The sequence below is a fragment of the Esox lucius genome, chromosome 7, assembly GCF_011004845.1.
Source record: "Esox lucius isolate fEsoLuc1 chromosome 7, fEsoLuc1.pri, whole genome shotgun sequence".
NCBI classification, from domain to species: Eukaryota; Metazoa; Chordata; class Actinopteri; order Esociformes; family Esocidae; genus Esox; species Esox lucius.
In genome coordinates this window covers 15339719-15345689 of record NC_047575.1, presented here as the reverse complement: position 1 = coordinate 15345689, position 5971 = coordinate 15339719, and positions in this window count along the sequence as shown.

Genomic DNA, 5971 nt, shown 5'->3' with positions numbered 1-5971 from the left:
AACAAACTCAGTGTCTGACAGTGATTCTGTAGTCAGTGGTGCTGAAGAAGACAGAGGAAATACACATACAGATTAGGGTATCTTTCCATCCATTTATATTTGTAAACCATTCAATTCAAAAAGGAAAAATACCCTGTTCTCAAAACTGATCTTAGCAGCACCATGCTTTACTCTATTGGACTGGTTGTGAATTCACCATAGTAGCATGGATCCATGCTAAAAAGGACAATGTGAAAATGTAATATCGGAGCGAGCCCAACACAGCTGGATTGGTAGAAACGATAAAAAAGTAATATTCTATGTCATGGTCCGTAAAACCCCAATGGAGCAGCACTCCCTCATGTGGATTCTGTCTCTCTCTGTGTGACTCTAAAGAAACCTGATGAAAAGACTTGAAAATCTGAGAAATCAGCAGGAATAAATGACATCTTGCTGTTTTTTTAACAACAAAGGTGAATGCTACTGTCAATCACAACTCTGTTAGTCTGGCACCGCTTTGACTAATTGTCATTATGTGTGTGTGTCTATGTGTGCTGCAGCCAGAGCATATTATTCTCTATTACTGCCTGATTTCCGGCTTTACATTCAGAGGATCGGTGATAAACCCCCACATTATTTAGCTTTTCTGATGCCCCTCCCGGGTTTCTTCTCCAGCCTCTATGTCCTTGGTGTGAGGACTGCTGATGGAATAAGAGTGTGTTTCTGCTCTCATGTTGCCCGTCTGGCACCCATCAAACACTACAAAAACATGTCCTCTTTGTCTGTCTTTAATGAGGGAATTTGAGCCTGGGGGGCGGATGTGGAGGCAGAGAAGAGAGGATTCTACTCAGGCAGAACACTGAGCCTTTATCTTCCTGTGACTGTCTGTGTGGAGCCCAAGGAATACAGTGCCTCGCCGACAGCATCACCTCAGCTCTTCCCTCTGCAGCGAGGGGATATTAGCGGTATTTGTCTTGGAAATCGACTCCATTGATGTTGGAGTTCTAAACGCATTAATGCTGCGGAAGAGTTGCTGTGCATACAATTACCTTTCTCTTTGTTGTACACTTCTGTATTCTTAACAGGCAAATTATTTTCTAAATGTTGTTGAACGAGAAATTGAAATTGTTCACTGTTGTTGTTAATGCAATTGTCTTCATATTGACCATTTTATTTATTTCATGAAGATTCCAGCAGTTGTAGAAGGGCTGGGGCAAGTGACTGGAAAAGTCCTACATTCATCAGTAAACTACCAGATGTGTGATAACTTTAAGGATTACATCTACTCATATCTCAAGACATCTAGTAGGCCGTTTAGGTTCTAAATGAATTCAACAGGGGTGGCTGTGTGGCCCTATTACGAATAAAACACTAATGGTTGACACTTCAGCTTGGTTGATAAAACTAATGGACTGGTATTTTTTGTAGCCACTGTAAAGACGATAGCAGGAGAATGTTCACTTAACCTGGACATGTCACTGTATGACATACCAATAGATTTGAATAGTCTCTAGGAAAAGACAGCGAGAAACTCCTCCTGTGGTACAAACATTGGCTTTATATCTTTTGTAAATTTCTTGGTGGCAAATCTATGACAGTTGTGAAAAATACAGTAAATCTGGTAAATTACTGGTAGGTTTTCAAACCTAATCTTAGTAGTTCTCTTATTTGGATTCAATATTGAAGCAGAGAAACATGTAAGGATATAATAATATGGTGTAATTGTGAAGTAAAAACATTGATTCATATATCCTGGTAGAATGGAGAGCACTGAGTGAAAGGGTTCACCCTATTCCCAGACCAGTAAACGCTTTAGCCAAGGGTTCTGACTTTGACTAGCCAACTATTCTCTGTGGCATTAATCAGAAGCATTGGCTTGCATACAGATCTCAGAACAGTCTAGAGTTCAATATTAACTCTTATGGCACTGCTAGGTTTGATGTTTCAAATGTTAGGTTTTCAGCATCATGTTAAAACAGTCCTTTGAAAAGTTTGTAGACAATAATTAATAATTGTTCTTTTCCATTAGCTACTGATAAGAAAGCCCATTTCTTTCTCAGGAGCTAACTCCTTCTACGGGTGGCCATGACCTTGCTTTTCTACTAGCAAAAACTGGCTCCCAGGATTCACTGACCCCCTCTTTTACCAAGCTTTAAGACATCCGTTCTTTTTAAAGCTCCATTCAGCTGAAGAAGGTTTGAAGAAGGTCTCTGGAGAAGGTTTGCATTACCTGACAGCCTGTAATGTCAGAGCCAGACAGCCAATTTCATAAACATATGCACCAATTACGAAATCCATTAATATCCATCATGTCCTGTCATAAATCATATAGCATGGCAGTGGGTCTGACTGTGTAATTATTGTTGAGCGAGTAGCGGAAGTCCTTGATTAGGTCGACTCATTATTTTCCTACATATGATTAAACTCAGCTCGGAAATAATGAAAAGAGAAAATGAACTCTGCTTCAATGTGTTTATAATTGTGAATGAGCCCATGGAAATGTGCTCCACTGACTTATCTCTTTGTGTTTGTGAATATGAAAAACATAATGATCAATGCTTTGACATAAAAGCTAAATAAATCCTCATGGCCTCCCAAAATAGCCCTGGCTTCTGGAAATGGTGCTAAATTGGAATGATACAAACTCAGTGTTGACTGTTGGAGCGCACGCAAAGTAAACACTAGGAAAGAACAGACAAAAGTGCTTTACAGCTAAAAATAGGGTTTGATTTCTTACAGTATATTGTCACCTCTACAGCAATCAATTTGAAAAACTGATTATAGCATTTTACAATATGCATAATTCATTATAGCGTTGAATCATTTCACAGCATGCATCTTCACAACACGTTTTAATATTTCAACATCATCATAATGAACTTTGCGCGCTTCAAGAACTGTGATTTCCTGCAGCAAGTGGAGGGTTACCAGAAGAGCAGTCAGGAGACCGGTCCTCCAGTTACTCTGACTGTTGACGAAGTGAGGAAACAGTTAAAGCTGACCACGCCAGCAAGGAGGCAGGAGCAGATGGATTCCGCCCACGGCTGCTCAAGGACTGGGTTGAGCATCTCAGCTGGATCCGACACTTTATCTTCATGCAGTACTCCTCTACCCCACTGTAGCTACACTGTGGAAGTCCTCCTGCATTGTTCCTGTTCAAAAGGCTGGTGTGACCGGCAGTGGGTAAGACTACAGTACCACTCAGACTTCATCATCACTAACACAGCTGCCCCAGAGGGGACCATTTTGTCACCATTCCTCTTCAGTCTCCACACAGCAGACTGCCGCCATTCCCAAGCCTCCTGTCATCTATAAATATATGGCTTTTTTATTTTACCAGGAAAGCTGACCAAGAACACTATCATTTACAGCGACAGCCTGGGAGTGATTAGGTTGAACTGTCTTGCTCAGGGACAGAACAACTGATTCACCTTGCCAGGATTCCATCCAGCAACCTTTCTGTTACCGGTTAGATGCTCTAACCGCTATGTTGACTGTCCTCAGACTATTCAAGCATTGAAGACAGCACCGCACAGGGTGATCACTAATTATACAGAGAGGAAGGATATATCCCAAATCTTGTAATAGTGCAGCCACGTAAGAGTCAGGTAACATTACAAAGGGTGATGAATGAAATCATCAAGGCGGCTGGATTTACAGTACCATCAGCAGCCGCCAGGACATCCTGGGTAAGTATATCCTTAAGACATTCAGGAGAAGAATGGCCCACACTAGCCACCCATTCTAGGTATCATCATCAATTATCAGAGTACACTCACTTAACTACCACTTACACTCTCTGCTAATAGACACTAATGTGAAAAATGTTGTATGATGAGAAACATTTCCAAGATCCAAAAAAGGAACACTTCTGCAAATCCTTTTTACATGTGTACATATCTATTGTCTGTCTATAAATTATTATTATAACTATCTACATAATTACATCCATCCCATCTTCATCATATTTTGTGGTTTGTTTATGTCCCCATTAAAGCCATTTATTTATTCCCAATCATTTACATTACACACATTGAATAATTGAATTATTATTCTTTGCACTTTACCTTCACGCTCCAGTAGTCAGGAAGTATTCTAATACAGTCTGAGGTGAATGGCTCTTGCCATTCGTGGTTGTAGAAATCTAATTGGTGTTTTGCACATCCCTTTCGGCATGGTGGTAGTCAAATTGTAATTCCAAATGTAGATTTCTCATTATTGGCAATGGTTGCATATCTTCAACATTATTGATCTTTCTAGTCCAGCTATTCCTCTTCATTATGTGAATAATCCGATTTCCATAGGCTGCATATTTGAGATGAAAAATATCCTTCACCCTCCAATGGCACAAAGCTGGACCCTCAGTTATGCAGACCAGTTGACTCCTGGCCAGAGCTGACTAATGTCTTCTGGCACATGGGGGTTTTAGGGAAATCAATACCGCACAATAACCAGGCCTGGCTAGATTCTTCCCTTTGGAATGGAAGAAAGCACATTACTTTGAGTGCAAACCCTATTAACAAAGACGCAAAGTCGTGCATTATTTAGGGAATGCCAGTTTCATGAGGCCAATTCAAAACAAACATGAATTATGCATCTGTTCTTTCCAGACTGCTTTCTTGATTTTCTCAAATAAATGAGTTTATTTTATGAGATACGGGTACATCACTAATCAAACACAGTAGCTCAGTATCTCCTTGGTCCATCAGTGGCCTGCCTGTTGGATGGGTAGTAAAGGCTGATAGCATGGATGCAGCGGGGGGGAACCTCTCCATCCAGATCAAAGCTCATGGGAGTTCACTGCTGTGTCTAGGCCACGGTGAAGGGAGTAGCTCCTCCCGGCTTATCGATTGGAGCCCAGGGTAAAAGTTTGGCTATTATTCCTGAGCAGTAACGGGATGGCCTTCCACTCCTGGAGATCAATGATGTGCCTATAGCTTTAATCACCGAGCTCCAGATGATGTTTTCATTGCTGTGGCAAGAAGTTGTGGAAAGGACTTACTGGACCTCCATGCACATCAGCACGCCTCTAAAAGCTTGCACGCAGGCCCGTGTTGGGGTCCGCTTCAATTACCTTTTCACACAGCACTTCATATCAGTGGAGATATTGGATATTTATTGGAAACGAGCACAGCCTTATGTCGTTATTTTGCCTAGCCTGGGGTAATTTTATTAGAGGTTATGATGATAAACCCGATGATAAGATAGGACTGCTGATTAATGTGGCCTAAAACAAGTGAAAATGTAATGCTGTGACCAGACTTTCAAGTACAACTTTTATATGTCCTCTATTCACTCCAAAGACACGACCAACATAGTGCTAAAACATTAATGTGCGGGAGAACAGTTCATTTTTCAGTGTTGGGAGGAAGCTGATATTCTCAGAGCCATTGTCCTCTTGTCACTATAGATACATGGAACTGAACGGAATGGCCTCAGCCCACAACACAACAGAATAGTAGGGCTTGCAGTGGCTCATATGTCAAATGGAGACACAAAGTCCACCTGAGGCTTCACCTTGCCCTCTCTTCTCTTCTCTTCTCTTCCTCTTTATTTGTCTTGCTATCTCAAATCTGTTCAATTCAAAGAGGCTTCATTGGAATGAAAGCATTTGATAAACTTCAAAACCAAACACCAACAAAAAAAAAAGAACAAAAGTGATTATCAAACAGATATAATTCCAAGAAAACATTACAAATCTAAGTACTACTGTTACTAAGTACTACTACTAAATGTTCAACTATTAGCTGCAAAATGTATTTCTCCTTTCTCCTGTTCTTCCTCTCCTACCCCTTCTAATTCCTCCCCTCTTGTTGGTTCTCGCTCCATCCTCCCTTACCCTCCCACTCTCAATGTCTGGTTGGTTCTTGCTCCATCCTCCCTTACCCTCCCACTCTCAATGTCTGGTTGGTTCTCGCTCCATCCTCCTTTACCCACCCACTCTCAATTTCTGGTTGGTTCTCGCTCCATCCTCCCTTACCCTCCCACTCTC